We start from the raw sequence: 20,773 nt of genomic DNA, 5'->3' as shown, positions 1-20,773 counted from the left end.
GCCAAATTTCCCGTTTCTATGATACCGGAAAGTGAAAAAATTACATTCCGTACGTAAAATTTGGACGCTAATTCTTTTGCGCTAAAATTGAGTAATCCAGTTGGGACCCATTAGCTTTTCCTATTTATGACATAATCAATGCTCATGCCAAATTTCCCATTTCTATGACACCGGAAAGTGAAAAAATTACATTCCGCACGTAAACTTTCGACGCCAATTCTTTTGCGCTAGAATTGAATAATCGAGTTGGGACCCATTAACTTTTCCTATTTATGACATAATCAATGCTCGTGCCAAATTTCGAGTTTCTATGACACCGGAAAGTGAGAAAATTAGATTCCGCACGTAAAATTTTGACGCTAATTCTTTTGCGCATAGAATTAAATAATCTATTTGGGACCCATTAACTTTTCCTATTTTTGTCAGATCCAATGCCCGTGCCAAATTTTAAGTTTCTATGGCATTGGGAAGTGACAGATTTAGATTATGTACGTAAAATTTTGACACCAATTCTTTTGCGCTAGAATTGAATAATCGAGTTGGGACCCAATTACTTTTCCTATTTTGGAGATAATCTATGCTTGTGCCAAATTTCATGTTTCTACGATATTGGGAAGTTGGAGAACTTTTGGCGAGTCAGTCAGTGAGTCAGTCAGTGAGTCAGTCAGTGAGTCAGTCAGTGAGTCAGTCAGTGAGTCAGTCAGTGAGTCAGTCAGTCAGTCAGTGAGTCAGTGAGGGCTTTCAGCTTTATATATATAACTAGCTGATAAACCCGGCTTCGCCCGAGTTAATTTGGTACTGGTGTTTATCTGGTGTTCACACGGAAAAGCTTATGAAGTCGTGGTTACTTTAGAGAAACTGAGGAAAAACATATGTTCACCATTTTGCATAGTTCTCTGCGTTACCCAGGAAACCCCATGGGGAGGTAACCATGCGACGTTTCCTTTATATAAAATGACATCAGGAAGTGAGAGAATTAGATTACGTACATAAAAAAAGGACACAAATTATTTTGCGCTTAGAATTGAATAATCGAGTTGGGACCCATTAGCTTTTCATACTTAGAACACAAGCAATGCTTGTGCCAAATTTCATGTTTCTATGACATTGGGAAGTGAGAGATTTAGATTATGTACGTAAAATTTGGACGCTAATTCTTTTGCTCTTAGAATTGAATAATGGAGTTGGGACCCATTAGCTTTTCCTATTTATGACATAATCAATGCTCGTGCCAAATTTCCTGTTTCTTTGAGACCAGAAAGTGAGAAAATTACATTCCGCACGTAAAATTTCGACGCCAATTCTTTTGCGCATAGAATTAAATAATCGAGTTAGGACCCATTAGCTTTTCCTATTTTTGACATAATCAATGCTCGTGCCAAATTTCAAGTTTCTATGACACCGGAAAGTGAGAAAATTAGATTCCGTACGTAAAATTTGGACGCTAATTCTTTTGCGCATAGAATTGAATAATTGAGTTGGGACCCATTAGCTTTTCCTATTTATGACATAATCAATGCTCCTGCCAAGTTTTAAGTTTCTATGACATTGGAAAGTGACAGATTTAGATTCCGTACGTAAAATTTGGACGCTAATTCTTTTGCGCATAGAATTGAATAATTGAGTTGGGACCCATTAGCTTTTCCTATTTATGACATAATCAATGCTCCTGCCAAGTTTTAAGTTTCTATGACATTGGAAAGTGACAGATTTAGATTATGTACGTAAAATTTCGACGCCAATTCTTTTGCGCTAGAATTGAATAATCGAGTTGGGACCCATTAGCTTGCCCTATTTATGACATAATCAATGCTCGTGCCAAATTTCCTGTTTCTATGACACCGGAAAGTGAAGAAATTACATTCCGCACATAAAATTTGGACGCTAATTCTTTTGCGCTAGAATTAAATAATCGAGTTGGGACCCATTAGCTTTTCCTATTTCTGACATAATTAATGCTCCTGCCAAATTTCGAGTTTCTATGACACCGGGAAGTGAGAAAATTAGATTCCGCACGTAAAATTTGGACGCTAATTCTTTTGCGCATAGAATTGAATAATCGTGTTGGGACCCATTAGCTTTTCCTATTTATGACATAATCAATGCTCGTGCCAAATTTCCCGTTTCGATGACACCGGAAAGTGAGAAAATTAGATTCCGCACGTAAAATTTGGACGCTAATTCTTTTGCGCATAGAATTGAATAATGGAGTTGGGACCCATTAGACTTTCCTATTTATGACATAATCAATGCTCGTGCCAAATTTCCCGTTTCTATGACACCGGAAAGTGAGAAAATTACATTCCGCACGTAAAATTTGGACGCTAATTCTTTTGCGCATAGAACTGAATAATGGAGTTAGGACCCATTAGCTTTTCCTATTTATAACATAATCAATGCTCGTGCCAAATTTCCAGTTTCTATGACACCGGGAAGTGAGAAAATTACATTCCGCACTTAAAATTTGGACGCTAATTCTTTTGCGCATAGAATTGAATAATCAAGTTGGGACCCATTAGCTTTTCCTATTTATGACATAATCAATGCTCGTGCCAAATTTCCCGTTTCTATGACACCGGAAAGTGAGAAAATTACATTCCGTACGTAAAATTTGGACGCTAATTCTTTTGAGCATAGAATTGAATAATGGAGTTGGGACTCATTAGCTTTTACTACTTATGACATAATCGATGCTCGTGCCAAATTTCCTGTTTCTATGACACCGGAAAGTGAGAAAATTACATACCACACGTAAAATTTGGACGCTAATTCTTTTGCGCATAGAATTGAATAATGGAGTTGGGACCCATTAGCCTTTCCTATTTATGACATAATCAATGCTCATGCCAAATTTCCCGTTTCGATGACACCAGAAAGTGAGAAAATTAGATTCCGCACGTAAAATTTGGACGCTAATTCTTTTGCGCATAGAATTGAATAATGGAGTTGGGACCCATTAGCCTTTCCTATTTATGACATAATCAATGCTCATGCCAAATTTCCCGTTTCGATGACACCAGAAAGTGAGAAAATTAGATTCCGCACGTAAAATTTGGACGCTAATTCTTTTGCGCATAGAACTGAATAATGGAGTTAGGACCCATTAGCTTTTCCTATTTATGACATAATCAATGCTCGTGCCAAATTTCCCGTTTCTATGACACCGGAAAGTGAGAAAATTAGATTCCGCACGTAAAATTTGGACGCTAATTCTTTTGAGCATAGAATTGAATAATGGAGTTGGGACCCATTAGCTTTTACTACTTATGACATAATCAATGCTCGTGCCAAATTTCCCGTTTCTATGATACCGGAAAGTGAGAAAATTACATTCCGCACGTAAAATTTCGACGCCAATTCTTTTGCGCTAGAATTGAATAATCGAGTTGAGACACATTCGCTTTTCCTATTTATGACATAATCGATGCTCGTGCCAAATTTCCTGTTTCTATGACACCGGAAAGTGAAAAAATTACATTCCGCACGTAAAGTTTCGACGCCAATTCTTTTGCGCTAGAATTGAATAATGGAGTTGGGACCTATTAACTTTTCCTATTTATGACATAATCAATGCTCGTGCCAAATTTCCCGTTTCTATGATACCGGAAAGTGAAAAAATTACATTCCGTACGTAAAATTTGGACGCTAATTCTTTTGCGCTAAAATTGAGTAATCCAGTTGGGACCCATTAGCTTTTCCTATTTATGACATAATCAATGCTCATGCCAAATTTCCCATTTCTATGACACCGGAAAGTGAAAAAATTACATTCCGCACGTAAACTTTCGACGCCAATTCTTTTGCGCTAGAATTGAATAATCGAGTTGGGACCCATTAACTTTTCCTATTTATGACATAATCAATGCTCGTGCCAAATTTCGAGTTTCTATGACACCGGAAAGTGAGAAAATTAGATTCCGCACGTAAAATTTTGACGCTAATTCTTTTGCGCATAGAATTAAATAATCTATTTGGGACCCATTAACTTTTCCTATTTTTGTCAGATCCAATGCCCGTGCCAAATTTTAAGTTTCTATGGCATTGGGAAGTGACAGATTTAGATTATGTACGTAAAATTTTGACACCAATTCTTTTGCGCTAGAATTGAATAATCGAGTTGGGACCCAATTACTTTTCCTATTTTGGAGATAATCTATGCTTGTGCCAAATTTCATGTTTCTACGATATTGGGAAGTTGGAGAACTTTTGGCGAGTCAGTCAGTGAGTCAGTCAGTGAGTCAGTCAGTGAGTCAGTCAGTGAGTCAGTCAGTGAGTCAGTCAGTCAGTCAGTGAGTCAGTGAGGGCTTTCAGCTTTATATATATAACTAGCTGATAAACCCGGCTTCGCCCGAGTTAATTTGGTACTGGTGTTTATCTGGTGTTCACACGGAAAAGCTTATGAAGTCGTGGTTACTTTAGAGAAACTGAGGAAAAACATATGTTCACCATTTTGCATAGTTCTCTGCGTTACCCAGGAAACCCCATGGGGAGGTAACCATGCGACGTTTCCTTTATATAAAATGACATCAGGAAGTGAGAGAATTAAATTACGTACATAAAAAAAGGACACAAATTATTTTGCGCTTAGAATTGAATAATCGAGTTGGGACCCATTAGCTTTTCATACTTAGAACACAAGCAATGCTTGTGCCAAATTTCATGTTTCTATGACATTGGGAAGTGAGAGATTTAGATTATGTACGTAAAATTTGGACGCTAATTCTTTTGCGCATAGAATTGAATAATCGAGTTGGGACCCATTAGCTTTTCCTATTTATGACATAATCAATGCTCGTGCCAAATTTCCTGTTTCTTTGAGACCAGAAAGTGAGAAAATTACATTCCGCACGTAAAATTTCGACGCCAATTCTTTTGCGCATAGAATTAAATAATCGAGTTAGGACCCATTAGCTTTTCCTATTTTTGACATAATCAATGCTCGTGCCAAATTTCAAGTTTCTATGACACCGGAAAGTGAGAAAATTAGATTCCGTACGTAAAATTTGGACGCTAATTCTTTTGCGCATAGAATTGAATAATTGAGTTGGAACCCATTAACTTTTCCTACTTATGTCATAATGAATGCTCCTGCCAAGTTTTAAGTTTCTATGACATTGGAAAGTGACAGATTTAGATTATGTACGTAAAATTTCGACGCCAATTCTTTTGCGCTAGAATTGAATAATCGAGTTGGGACCCATTAGCTTGCCCTATTTATGACATAATCAATGCTCGTGCCAAATTTCCTGTTTCTATGACACCGGAAAGTGAAGAAATTACATTCCGCACATAAAATTTGGACGCTAATTCTTTTGCGCTAGAATTAAATAATCGAGTTGGGACCCATTAGCTTTTCCTATTTCTGACATAATTAATGCTCCTGCCAAATTTCGAGTTTCTATGACACCGGGAAGTGAGAAAATTAGATTCCGTACGTAAAATTTGGACGCTAATTCTTTTGCGCATAGAATTGAATAATCGTGTTGGAACCCATTAGCTTTTCCTATTTATGACATAATCAATGCTCGTGCCAAGTTTTAAGTTTCTATGACACTGGGAAGTGACAGATTTAGATTATGTACGTAAAATTTCGACGCCAATTCTTTTGCGCTAGAATTGAATAATCGAGTTGGGACCCAATTACTTTTCCTATTTTGGAGATAATCTATGCTTGTGCCAAATTTCATGTTTCTACGACATCGGGAAGTTGGAGAACTTTTGGCGAGTCAGTCAGTGAGTGAGTGAGTGAGTGAGTGAGGGCTTTCGTCTTTATATATATAGATGTTTATAGCTTTATGAAAATGTGTGTATACCACTTTAATTATATGGGAGCTGGAATGGATTTGATGACTGGGGGATTAACAAGTCCCAATTAGTGGGTAGACTAGGCTCTTGTCTAGCCCCAGAGCTCTATGCTCAGGGAGGACCTAGAGGCTATAAATGGCTCCTCCCCGTTCTAGAAAGTTCAGGCTAGAGGAAATGTTATTGAGAAGAGAAGACAGAGAGAGAAAGAGTTTAGTTATTAATGCAGTGAGAAGGAAGGGTGCCGAAAAGCCTAAGAAAGGTTAGCAGAAGTAACAAAAGATAGAGAAAGAAAATTGGATAGGAAGACAGAGACATCCTTTCCCCACGTCTGAAAGAAAGTGCCAGATGAAATGCATGATATAGAGAACAGTATCTTCACTGTTAGATACAATGCATTGGGCTGAGGACGGTCTCTCCAGTCACCCAACTCCGGATGCTTGTGGACAGTAATTGGACTACTTTCAATGTAACCGTATTTCATCTGAAGTTTCAAAAAAAGTGAGTTTTACCTTTTTCACCCTTACCCTGACTCCTGGAGTTCCTTCTGCACTATGCCACATGCTACACCATCCTCCAGGGTAAGGGACTACAAACCTCAACAATGAAACACTTTGTAGCATGACCCTGTGTGGGTGCAGCTACTCAGCTGCCCGTCACTCTGGCTGGCTGCAGACTGACGTCGCAAACTACAGCCATCATCACGCCTTATTCAAACCCTTTCACCCTATTTCGCAGAGCGGTTAGGCATTAGAATTTAAAGCTACCGTGAACGCAAACTGATCCCCGCTCACTACACATCCATATTCCCCAAACTGATCCCCGCTCACTACACATCCATATTCCCCAAACTGATCCCCGCTCACTACACCTCCATATTCCCCAAACTGATCCCCGCTCACTACACCTCCATATTCCCCAAACTGATCCCCGCTCACTACACCTCCATATTCCCCAAACTGATCCCCGCTCACTACACCTCCATATTCCCCAAACTGATCCCCGCTCACTACACATCCATATTCCCCAAACTGATCCCCGCTCACTACACATCCATATTCCCCAAACTGATCCCCGCTCACTACACACCCATATTCCCCAAACTGATCCCCGCTCACTACACACCCATATTCCCCAAACTGATCCCCGCTCACTACACACCCATATTCCCCAAACTGATCCCCGCTCACTACACACCCATATTCCCCAAACTGATCCCCGCTCACTACACACCCATATTCCCCAAACTGATCCCCGCTCACTACACACCCATATTCCCCAAACTGATCCCCGCTCACTACACACCCATATTCCCCAAACTGATCCCCGCTCACTACACACCCATATTCCCCAAACTGATCCCCGCTCACTACACACCCATATTCCCCAAACTGATCCCCGCTCACTACACATCCATATTCCCCAAACTGATCCCCGCTCACTACACATCCATATTCCCCAAACTGATCCCCGCTCACTACACATCCATATTCCCCAAACTGATCCCCGCTCACTACACATCCATATTCCCCAAACTGATCCCCGCTCACTACACATCCATATTCCCCAAACTGATCCCCGCTCACTACACATCCATATTCCCCAAACTGATCCCCGCTCACTACACATCCATATTCCCCAAACTGATCCCCGCTCACTACACCTCCATATTCCCCAAACTGATCCCCGCTCACTACACCTCCATATTCCCCAAACTGATCCCCGCTCACTACACCTCCATATTCCCCAAACTGATCCCCGCTCACTACACACCCATATTCCCCAAACTGATCCCCGCTCACTACACACCCATATTCCCCAAACTGATCCCCGCTCACTACACACCCATATTCCCCAAACTGATCCCCGCTCACTACACACCCATATTCCCCAAACTGATCCCCGCTCACTACACACCCATATTCCCCAAACTGATCCCCGCTCACTACACACCCATATTCCCCAAACTGATCCCCGCTCACTACACACCCATATTCCCCAAACTGATCCCCGCTCACTACACACCCATATTCCCCAAACTGATCCCCGCTCACTACACACCCATATTCCCCAAACTGATCCCCGCTCACTACACACCCATATTCCCCAAACTGATCCCCGCTCACTACACATCCATATTCCCCAAACTGATCCCCGCTCACTACACATCCATATTCCCCAAACTGATCCCCGCTCACTACACATCCATATTCCCCAAACTGATCCCCGCTCACTACACATCCATATTCCCCAAACTGATCCCCGCTCACTACACATCCATATTCCCCAAACTGATCCCCGCTCACTACACATCCATATTCCCCAAACTGATCCCCGCTCACTACACATCCATATTCCCCAAACTGATCCCCGCTCACTACACATCCATATTCCCAAACCAATGTAAAACAGTGTTGGATCTGTGACAAGGCACATTGTCTTGTTGGAAGTATGGCCGACCATTCCCAGAGTATTACCACATTGTCAGCAGCACATTATTGTGTAGAATGTCAGGGTACACCTGCATGTTCATGGATCTTGTCACTATAACCAACGGACTGAGACCATGCCACGTAAATCATCCCCAGACCATAATGGAACTTCCGCAGTACTTACCTGTTGGCAGAACGCAATCAGGTAAAAGGTGTCCCCAGCATCCTCCATAGCCAGGTACGTTCCATCTAATGTGAGGGTGGAATAACGTGATTCATCTAGATATATAAAATTGAATGTGTGTCTGTCTGTGTGTCTGTCTGTGTGTCTGTCTGTGTGTCTGTCTGTGTGTCTGTCTGTGTGTCTGTCTGTGTGTCTGTCTGTGTGTCTGTCTGTGTGTCTGTCTGTGTGTCTGTCTGTGTGTCTGTCTGTTTGTCCTTTATGCGGTACTACACCATTCATCCGATCGCCATGAAACTTTGGGAAGTTGTTGAGTACACTCCTGGGAAGATTATAGGCATAGTACATTTATGCTACGATAAATGGCGCGCATGCGTGCGTCGTCGACAGTTACGACCCCCCCACGTAGATCGTTCGGTTCCATCATTGCCACTAATTCTCTGACTTGTCAATGTCGTAGAAACATGAAATTTGGCAGGAACATTGATTATGTCATAAATAGGAAAAGCTAATGGGTCCCAACTCGATTATTCAATATTATGCGCAAAAGAATTAGCGTCCAAATTTTACGTACGGAATGTTATTTTCTCACTTTCCAATGTCATAGAAACTTGAAATTTGGCACTAGCATTGATTATGTCATAAATAGGAAAAGCTAATGGGTCCCAACTCGATTATTCAATTGTAAACACCAAAGAATTTTACGTACGGAATCTAATTTTCTCACTTCCCAATGTCATAGAAACATGAAATTTGGCACGGGCATTGAATATGTCATAAATAGGAAATGCTAATCGGTCCCAACTCGATTATTCAATTCTATGCGCCAAAGAATTAGCGTCCAAATTTTACGTACGGAATCGAATTCTCTCGCTTCCCAATGTAATAGAAACGTGAAATTTGGCAGGAGCATTGATTATGTCATAAATAGGAAAAGCTAATGGGTCCCAACTCCATTATTCAATTCTATGCGCCAAAGAATTAGCGTCGAAATTTTACGTGCGGAATGTAATTTTCTCGCTTCCCAGTGTCATAGAAACTTAAAATTTGGCACGAGCATTGATTATGTCATAAATAGGAAAAGCTAATGGGTCCCAACTCGATTATTCAATTCTATGCGCAAAAGAAGTAGCGCCCAAATTTTACGTACGGAATCGAATTCTCTCGCTTCCCAATGTAATAGAAACTCGAAATTTGGCACGAGCATTGATTATGTCATAAATAGGAAAAGTTAATGGGAAGTTGTTGAGTACACTCCTGGGAAGATTACTGGCATAGTACAACTATCCAACGATAGGTGGCGCGCGTGCAAGCGTCGTCGACAGTTATGCCCCCCAGACAAAGATCGTTTGATTTCCATCTTAAGCACAAAAGCAAAAGGCATTACGAGTAACGGGATGCGTGTTCAACTACAAAATGATGCATCCGCCGAACGTATCACAAGACAATTCCTGGATATTGAGAATGCTGAGGTAAAATAAAAGCTGTGCTGTGATTGGTTGCTATATATTATACTGCTGAGGTAAAATCAATGTTGCACTGTGATTCGTTGCTATTTTTTATATTGCTGAGGCAGAATAAAAGTTGCGCTGTGATTGGTTGTTATTTCTCTTACTGCTGACGTAACATGAAAGCTGCACTGTGATTGGTTGTTATATTTTATACTGCTGAGGTAACATATAAGCTGCGCTGTGATTGGGTGTTATATATTATAAAGCTGAGGTAACATGAAAGCTGCGCTGTGATTGGGTGTTATATATTATAAAGCTGAGGTAACATGAAAGCTGTGCTGTGATTGGTTGTTATATATTATACCACTGAGGTAACCTAAAAAAGCTGCGCTGTGATTGGTTGTTATCTAGATATATAAAAACGAATGTATGTCTGTCTGTCTTCGCAGCAACGCGCGACGGGTAAGCTAGTCACTCCATAAAACACTCTTCCATTGCTCGAATGATGACTCTCCTTCCACCACTGTAGACAAGCCAATGCATTATGCTTCCTGATGGACGGCTCGTGTACAGTGGCAGTAAAGTGCAATTCTCATCACAAACTATGGCTGACCCCTCCAAGGATCTGCATCTTACCTAGCATGGTTTAGGACATGGGACATGCTAATAAGACACAATCCATTCTACTGATTGGGGAGTCCAAATACTTATGGTAGGATAGTGTACATCTATGAAACTCTGGCTGGGTTTTTCCATAGGGCTTTTTTATCAATCTTTCTGGTAGGTAGCAGACTCTTTTGCCAAAATTACTGCAACCCTTGTAAGAAGGTGGAACCTCCTTGGGCAGTGGAGTTCCTTATTTGTAGTGTGTTGCTTTTAAAATTGCTTTAACCATCTCTTTGTTTCAGCAACATATTTGATTAATTATAAGGATTATAAACTTGTGATTATATGTAATTGCATTGTATTATATGTGTGCTGGACCTGTGGTCACATTCCGTGCAGGTCCCCTATTAGCAAGAGTGCACTATCAGCATGTCCTCTATCAGCATACTATGTATGGGCGGTGATTAGAGATGAGCAAGCATACTCAGTAAGGACAAATACTCGAGCGAGTATCGTCCTTTTCGGGTCCGCAAAGATTTGGGTGCCGGCGGGGGGCGGCCGGGAGAGCGGAGGGAATGGGGGGGGGGGGGGGGGGGAGATCTTTCTCCCCTCCCCCCGCTCACCCTTGCTCACCCCGGGGATCAAGAAGTAGCATGTCACTTCCTTTTTGAAGACTTGAGATACGCTTGCAAAAACAATCCACAAAGCATAAACCATGGCACAGATTCCCATTAAAAGTAATGGAATGTGAATTTGCCATGTAACTGGAGAGAATTTTGTATCAAATCTGCAGCAAAACTATGCCATGGGAACATGTTCTACCTTTTACAGGGTTGTATAGGATTAGAAATGCATGGCTGCCTACTTCTTTTAAAACAGCACCACAGCGGTCCACAGGTTGTGTCTGGTATGGCAGCTCAGCCTCATTCCCTTCAATGGATAAATTTCTCTCATCGTTTATTTGTCTGCATAAGTCAACATTCCCTTCAATGGAAAGCGGCATGTAAAAAGTTAAACACCAGGGATTCGTTATCTGTTATCTGACAGCCGAGCACCCGCTCCTCCCTGGCATGGAGACCCACGACAAGCTTCTGATGCAGTTCCGTCAAAAGTCAATGCATCAGAATAAAGCCCCTAAATGGCTGTCGTAAAAAGACGTATGGGCAGTCATTAAGGAGTTAAAGGGTTTGTCTAGTTTAGAAAACCCAATTTTGTTTTCCCTATAAGGGAATTATAATATACATCTTATTGCAAATTGTTGACTTATGCCAGGAAGGAACAGGTGCTCGGCTGTCGGATAACAGCATGGCAGCTGCTCTAACAGCGGGGACTGAAGAAACCACGGAGCCAATGTTTAACCTTTTACATGCCACTGTCAGTGAGACCTGTGGCATGTAAAACGCTGACAGGGAGCAGGTTTCCTCTCTCGCCCATTGGACCCCTGTAATGTGATCGCGGGGTCCCAATGGGTTGCTATGGTACCTGAAGGCTTGAATATGGCCTCCGAGTCTTCCAGCTATGGTGGCCTTTGGGGCTCAGCCTCTGGCTGAGCTTCATAGGGTTTGTAACACACTGTTGTAAAGAAATATAATAGTGTATTAGAAGAATGCTAAAATATGGTGATATTCAAGTCCCCCAGTGGGACAAAAATAAAAAGTTAAAGTATAAATAAATAAACACATCAAAACCCTACCTTTCCCTCTTAACAATATAAATAAGAAAAAAAAAATCACACGTGGTATCACTGCATTTGTAAAAACCCAAAGAAAAAAGTTAGTACATTATTTAACCCACACGGTGGACGCCATGAAAAAAAATACAATAAATGTGGCGCAAAAGGCTAATTCGTCTTACAAAAAACAAAATAGAATTGACCAAAATGTTGCATTGATCAACTAATGGTACCATTAAAAAGAACAATTAACCCCCCCCCCCCCCCCTGAAAAAAAAACCCTTTTAGTGCACGATTGACAGAAAAAGAAAAATGCTAGGGGTCTTTCAATGCAGCAATAAAAAAAAAAATACTTAAAAAAAAAAGAAAAAGCATGAAAAACCCCAACTATATAAATTTGATATTGATATAATCATACTGGTCTTCAGATTTAATTTATTATTTATACTGCACAGTGAATGGCGGTAAAAAATAAAAAACATGCCAGAATTGCAGATTTTGTTGAGAATAGAATAAAAAGTAATCAAAATGTAATATGTTCCCAAAAATTGGATAAGGACTAGAGTTCATTCCCAAAAAACAAGCCCTCATAGAGCTCCATCGATGGAAAAAGTGTTTTTTTGTGTACAAAAATAGCAAAACGTAAAAAGCTATATAAACATGGTATCACCCAGAAAATGTTATCATCAGATTATTTATTTTGCACATTGAACGCCAGAAAATAAAATCCAAAAAACAAATAGCAGAATTTATTTTTTCCCCAATACCACTAATTTTTTTTTATAAAGGTTATACAATACATTATATGTACCCAAAAATGATGACATTAAAAAAACAAGCCCTTGTATGGCTATGTGGACTGAAAAATTAATTCTTAGGGCTTAGTCACATGTGTGCGATCTGCATCTATATATACCCAATGCTTTGCAATGGGACTGGTCACATGTCCGTTTTTTATGCGGATGGGCCGCAAATTATATGACACAACAATTTGCAGAACGCATGTAACTACGTTCTGCGCAAATCGGTGTTCGTTTATGTGCACTCTATGGCGCCGACCCCATTGAGAACATATACGAAAGATCGTTCTCCTCTGCCACAGCTGTGACAGCTGTGGCAGAGGAGAACAATGTTCTCCCATTGAATTTAATGGAGCCAGCAATACAGCTGGCTCCATTGAAAGCAATGGGCTGCCGGCAATTGCTGTATAAATTTTCGGGGAAGGGCTTCAAATATAAGCCCTTCCCTGAAAAGCATCCAAAAAAAATGTAAAAAATAAAAATATATATTCTCACCTTTTTGCAGCTGCCGGGGCTCAGCCGCGTCCACCCGTCTCTGCTCAGGAACTTTCAGTAGTATTCAGCAGGCGGGAATTTAAAATCCCCGCCTGCTGAATGGGCTGCCTCTGATTGGTCACAGCGCTCAGCCAATCAGAGGCAGCACTCACCCATTCATGAATTCAATTCAGCTGTGGCAGAGGATAGCGGGCAGCGCTCTTTTTGAGTGTAAAAACACCCGTGTGACCGAGCCCTTTGGACTGATAAACTTTGCTAGCAGCATTTTTTTCAGCCGTTACGCCGGCCTCGGTCAAGCGATTTTTTTGTTCACATCAGTTTTGCGCACAAAAAATTGTGCTTAAAAACGCCCATGTGACTAAGCCCTTAGAGTTATTTCTCTAGAAATGCCCCAATGAAAAAACAAAAAAATTAGTTGTTCATTAAGGCGCAAACAGGCTTCATCACGACCCATGTTCGTCACCTCTGGTGGCCCAGAAATATCAGTGCTTTAGGATATTTAAAATTACTTAGCTGTAACACAATCGAGGTTCGGTTATTCTTTTTTACTGTTTCTTTAACATTTGCAGCGCCTCAAAGAAGAAAGCATTGAGATATAGATGGTTGTCTTGGAAACACTTAAACCGAAAATGAGCATATTGAATACCGCGAAGCGTTGGTCTAAAAATTAGTTTTATTTAGAAGTGAATGGACCATTGGAGGATTTGATAGAAAGTTCTCGGTATTATTTGAAACCAGTACCATGGTTTTCGAAAGAGATTCACTGCTCTATTTAACGGTAATGGAAAATTCCACCCACTGTCCTCTCTAGTCATTCCGTCCTTCCCGTATTTAATCACAGTGTGATATCTGGGGGGAAAAAAGATCCCTCTAACTTTACACTCGGAAAAATAGGAGACATTGTTCCCAATGCTCTGCTAGCTCCTGTATTTGCTATGAGGCTCTTGTACTCTAAAACTTGAAGAGGAAGGCCCATGTTTGTAGGCCCTATCCCCCTCTTCTTAAAGAGTACCTACACTTTCCAAGCAGAGGAGGAGCAGGAGTATTACAGATAAAAGCAACATAAAGCATACATAAGTGAGTGTGTAAGTGTGAATGCTGTAGTAATTGGCCCTCTTAGGCCTCATTCAGACGAGTGTTTTTTTGCGCGTCTATGTGCACAAAAAAAAACCCTGCATGAGCGGAAAACGTGTGAACGGGCAACGTTTCATATGTGCAGCGAATGAAAGTTTGTCCGTTCACTGGCTTGAAATATAAGCCCTACCCCAAAATCATCCCTAGCTGTAGAAAAAAAAAAGTTATCTCACCTAGAAGCGCTGTCTGTCTCTTCTCCATTTCCCCAACAGTCTTCTTCTGTATTCTGGTGTCCAGGTATTGTGAAATCCCTGCCTCCAAAAAGTGCTGCTTCTCATTGGCTGAGCGCTGTAATCAATCAGAGGCAGCGCACAGCCATTTATTGAATTCAGCGCTTCTAGGTGAGTAAAAACATTTTTTCTATAGCTAGGGATGATTTTCAGGGAAGGGCTTATATTTCAAGCCTTTCCCCGAAAATCATCACTACAGGAGTTGCCTTCATCCCATTGCTGTCAATGGGGCGGCAGCAGTGCTGGCTCCATTGAAAGCAATGGAATGGTATCGCACTCCTCTGCCACAGCTGTGACAGGGGATTCTTTCATCCCCACTGCAGTCCTCTCATCGCTGAACACTGTGACAGTGCTGTCACAGTGTTCAGTGATGAGGGGATCTTTGTGGAGCAGCTGCACTTTTACAAGCACAGCCGCTCCACACACATGTAAAAAATAGAATGGAGCTTTGGTCACACACTTTTTGCACATCAGTGGAGCACATTTGTTTAGCCCCAATAGGCATGCAAAAAAAGAAAAAAACACTCGTCTGAGTGAGCCATTAAATACTATGCAAAATTTTTTCTTTTAATATATAGACTAGACAATTTTTAGCATTTTGCAATAGCCTACAGCCTGTTCTGTACATTTTACCTACAAAACCTCCCTTCAATTGTGCGGCTAGGTCAAGGTGAGGTCCCTTTTACATGGCGGCAGGCGTTTTTACAAGCTCCCTCAGGCACTGTAAAAATGTGTGAACAGGCACACAAATCTAACATTTGTGCATCCACTCAGTCAGCAATGGCCCATCACATATACACCGAGGCCGCCATGCCATTAGGCAGGGGGAGACTGTTTAGCTCTGCTAAGCCGTCTCCTCCTTCCCTCCCCCTCGCCGACTCTCTGGCTTTCTCCTCCTCTCTGGCTGTTTGCAGTGGGAGGTGATGGGATGTGGGCCTTCCTGTCTCTTGTCTGCAGCCAGCAATTGGAGGGGATGAGGCGGAGCTTAGCAACGCCCCCACCCCGTTCACTCCCATTGCAAACAGCCGGAGAAAAGAAGAGAGGAGGAGTCACACTACTAAACTCCCTCCCAACTCCCTTCTCTGGCCGCTGTCATTGGCACCTATTGGAGCCTATGAAGCGGCCAACCAATTCTGGCCGGGAAGATAGTTCCAGGACTATCTTTGCTGCCCGGCGCTATATTGGCTGGCCGGGCGATTTTACGCTGTGTGATCTGATGCATTGGAATCCAATGCATCAGATGGTAGTGTACATCGGCCAGCCGTGAAAACAGCAGCCGATATACGCTCGTGTGAATAAGCCCTGAGGCTGACAAAACTGGGTATGCCAAAGTGTATGACTATCTTTGTAGCCACTCTGGCTAGTAGATGAAAGCCTTGAATGAGGAAATGGAATGCAGAATTTGCAACTAAGCTATTTGAAAGTGTTCTTTTAGACCAGACAACCCATTTAATGATAGCACATTTAATATTAGTTTTTGCTTTCCCCATTCAGGCATGGCTATTATAATGATATTATAAAGTTTGTTATGTCTCAAATTGGTTGTCAGAAGATAAATGGCAGAGGTGGAGGCCTCATAGGAAAATTAACATAATCCTCCTGGTCTGGGTTATTGGCTATAACAATCTCTTACCCACTTCTTACCCACCTCCCCGCCAACTTATGTTAGCCAAGTCCACCCCTTCTGATGCCATTTGTTCAGCAGCCTATGTCCTCTGGCACACTAGCATTTTTCTGTCTGTGTGCTATTTGAGTAAAAAATGGACTAGACTCAGATGTCACACAGCCCTTATCAATTAATTTGGCAAGAGACTCATCAGTTTTAGTTTTACACTGACACATAGATTGCAAGAAAAAACCCAAGACACGCAGTATTCTAATGTGATTTGTGGACGAGACTTGCTCATTCAGAGATTGGAAAGAAATAAAAACGGACAGCATTTAGATTCAGTCCATCTGCCCTCCTTTTTTCTTACGAGATGCAGAAATAGAGAATTGGGCCTGTTTCAAGTTTTATTTTTGTGGACATGAAAAACGGATGACATACGGAAGTAAAAAAAATGGATACGCAAACCGCATACTGATGGCAAAACATCATTTTTTTCTGAATGTAACATGGACAAGATTTTTTTATGCAAGTGTGGATCTAGCCTACATGTAATGCTGCCAAGTACTTTCTCCGGTCCACTACTAATCAGAACAGGTCCTCTCACTCTAGCTTGGATAGATAGTACATAGAATATGGCTGGGTGCCCACTTCTCATGTGTGCAAGTTGTGTCCAAGAGGCTCAGGCACAACTCACAACGGACACAGTATGTAGACATTGATTTGCATGTCCTATTGCTTGCCTGTGATCCGGACAGGAATAGTAGTACATCAGTACAAAATGTCAATCTGCTTAGCACCATAGGCTCTAATGTGGATGTGTACTATCTAGAGATGAGCGAGTATACTCGCTAAGGCACATTACTTGAGCGAGTAGTGCCTTAGCAGAGTATCTCCCCGCTCGTCTCTAAAGATTCAGGGGCCGGTGGGGGAGAGCGGGGAGGAACGAAGGGGAGATCTCTCTCTCTCTCACCCCCGCTCCCCCCTGCTCCCCGCCGCAACTCACCTGTCACCGGCGCCAGCCCCCGAATCTTTAGAGACGAGCGAGGAGATACTCGGCTAAGGCACTACTCGCTCGAGTAATGTGCCTTAGCGAGTATACTCGCTCATCTCTAGTACTATCCATGTTAATTCATTGCTGGTGTGCTGGAGGCTTATAAGGGTATTGGAAATCCAACAAAGAGTAGCATAAAAATGTGTTGCATTTGCAAAAAACAGATGTCTTTCACAATATGTATGCGGTCCATGTGCCCATTATTTTACTTCTGTATGCCATTCTTTTTTACTATCCACAAAAAACGTAGACAGGCCCAGTTCTTCTGTCCTCTACTTCTTAAGAAAAACAGAGTTACACGCCTAAAGATGCTAACTGTGTATCTGTAGATGTGTAACCTCAGCAAGTACTGAGGAAGAGGCTCCCAAACCTCGAAACGTGTATACAAGCTGGTTTTAATAATAATCATAGATCTTTTTTAAAGTATTCTTTCCCAATTGAAGGTTGTCCACATTCACCCCTCCATAAAATCTCTTTTTCTTTTACCTGACCCGATAATCTCTCTCCAGGAAGCTGGCGAATATACTTTGTATACTGTATCAGTCAATACAAACCACTTTTCAAAACCAAACACAGCTAAGTAGTCCCCACACGTGCGGAGAGACCCTTACCAGAGAATCACTTTCCCAGGACTCCCAGCATTTTAATCTTGCTGTTTCTGCCAAGCAAACGGCTCCTGAATGCTTTTAGTCAGCACAAAGCACAAAGTGTAATGCTCTATTTTGTCATTTTCCCAGACAGCGGGTCTATGAAATAACCATAGTAATGCTATATTGCAAATTGCCTTACTTTCCCTGCAATTTCCGAAGGTACTTGTGTGTGGGACCGCACTCGGAATGCAATAGGAATCGGTTAGCTATTTTATCTCATTTGTGTGTTATTACATTCTGTAAGTAACTAACAACCCTTCCCTCTACTCTCCCGTGGGCAGCTGACTTGGCAGGAGGATTGTAAATTACTTAGCCCAGTATAAGAAAGGTTGTAAAATGGATACAACAAATTAAGAAAAATACATGTTGGCAGCACTATTAGAGATAATGGAGGGACCAGCGCGCAGGTTCTCTGCCAAGTTACAGTGATCCAGAACCACAGATGAGCAGGACATTGGCAAAACAGGCTGTACCCTTACCAGCTGCCAGGAAATAAAATTAGACACACATCCAGTTGTATTCCAGCTTAGTTTGCTTTTCTGCTGAACTCAACCCAAGGTGTAATCCACCCAATTACAAAGTTAGTAAAAGCCAGCGATACCCAACTGCCCAATAACTCTATTTATCTACCAGTCCCATTGATCAACACTTCATCTGCTGCAGTGCCAGTCATTCAATGTCAAAGAGTGAAGCTCCATCTTTGATTAGTATTGGCTCTATAGTTGGCAAATGTAGAATATAGCGGCTCTGAAGTTCATTTAATTCTTTACAGTGTGGAAAAAAAACTATAATTTTTTTTAACTGGAAACCATCAGCAAGCAGCTGTCAACAGATGTATTGCTTTTCTTTCTTTCTATAGTATACAACTGTGAATGAGCAAGGGTTTTTTCTTGTTGCAAAGGCGGTTAGACTAGTTCCAACTGCGTTTTCTACTATGTTTAAATAAGGAAGATGGAAAAATACCTCTGCAGCACCCCCTATTGTATGGCAGCATTCCTGCAAATCAGTGTGACTTTCTAAAAATTCTTAACAATGATTGGTAATAGGAAGCCAGAGAACCATACACAGACAGCTGTTTCAGGGTATTTACCCCTCATTAGTGTACAGTAGGTTTCTGGCTTAGTCTGTGAGAGGCCTATGATGTGGGTCAAGAGGGGTGTTGTGTCTCCTTAAGGAGAGCACCCAAACAGTGTGTGGAGACACCTGGGGGTTGAGTGGGTCGGGGGATGGTATAGTTTCTCCAGTCTTTCAATCCATTTGAATAGCTGAAAAGCATTGTTTACACTATCCACTGTATACACCCTATCCACATATTGCTGTACATATATGTTCACAAGGATGGGCTACGTGAGATAACACATAGAAAATGAGCATGTTGTAAAAATGATGGTTTGTTTTGAATACTGCCTCATTACTCATTGTCATGAGACCCAGCTTCTATGGAGAGGAATCAATGCCAGCTTATAACATAGGCAAAAGGGGCAATGTCTCCACCATTTAGAGACCTCCACCATCCAATCCCTTAAACCAGCTTAGAGGTGTTTTCATGGCTACTTGTCTTGATGGCCATCCTCTGGATAGGTCATCAATAGCTGATCGCCTGGGACGAAGGCATCTACCACAGTGATAATTTTCGGTGTCTTGAAATATAAGCCCTACCCCAAAAATCATCCCTAGCTGTAAAAAAAGGTAACTCACCTAGAAGCACTAATCGGATCTTCTCCTCATCCCCGGCAGTCTTCTTCTGTATTCTGGTAGCCGGGGATTGAAAAATCCCCGCCTCCAGAAAGCGCTGCCTCTGATTGGCTGAGAGCTGTTACCAATCAGTAGCAGCGCTCAGCCATTCATTGATTCTTTCATCCCCGCTGCAGTTCCTTCATCACTAAACACTGTGACAGTGTTGTCACAGTGTTCAGTGATGAGGGGACTCCCCGCGGGGATTAACGGAACCCCCTGGGAGTCCCCTCATCCCCGCGAGGACTAAGGGGTTAACAGCAGGACATTTAAAAGGTGTTTCTGACCAGGAGTATCTTTTAAATATCTTGCTGTAAGCAGTGGGGAGGCTATTGGCAGCGCAAGAGTTTCCATTAACTCCTGCAAAACGCACAGCTATGTCCTATCTTGTTTAGGTGCGCACTATTTTCCGCTTCAAATTCCATGAATATGAACGTATTATGCGTACGCAAAACGCACACTCGTGTGAATGAGTCCTTAGAAAGCAAGATTATGCAGTACAACTATTGAACTCAGTGGGGAAGATTCACTTAGACCGGCCAGTTTACAGCCAAAATATGGTGCAAGAAAATGCGTCTCTAAATAAATTTGGCACATCTTTAGCTGTCCGTGTTTCAGAAACTGAAATATAAGCCTGTTATGAGCAGCCCTTCCCCGAAAATTACTGCAGGGGTTGCCTTCATCTCATTGCTTTAAATGGTCCTGGCGGCAGTAGCCTTCAGCCCCATTGAAAGCAATGGGGTGGCATTGCGGTCCTTTGCCACAGCTGTCACAGCTATGACAGCTGTGGCAGGCGATTCCTTCATCCCCGCTGCAGACCCGTCATCACTGAACACTGTGGGGGGACTCTCGCTAGGACTCTTTCCACACAGCACGGACCTTCCCAGGCACGGATGTCCTATCTTTTGCAGGTGCAAGCATTTTGC

The 20,773-nt window shown here is 42.0% G+C and overlaps 1 pseudogene; it reads left to right on the top strand.

The window, feature by feature from the left end:
• The first annotated feature begins 6,085 nt into the window (after positions 1-6,085).
• The window catches only part of LOC136577077 (protein ELFN1-like), a 34,395-nt pseudogene continuing 19,707 nt past the window's right edge, over positions 6,086-20,773 (top strand).

Source organism: Eleutherodactylus coqui, chromosome 8 (assembly GCF_035609145.1).
Source record: "Eleutherodactylus coqui strain aEleCoq1 chromosome 8, aEleCoq1.hap1, whole genome shotgun sequence".
NCBI classification, from domain to species: domain Eukaryota; kingdom Metazoa; phylum Chordata; class Amphibia; order Anura; family Eleutherodactylidae; genus Eleutherodactylus; species Eleutherodactylus coqui.
The sequence above is the reverse complement of the archived record's forward strand: the minus strand, read 5'-3'. Positions and strand labels throughout refer to the sequence as shown.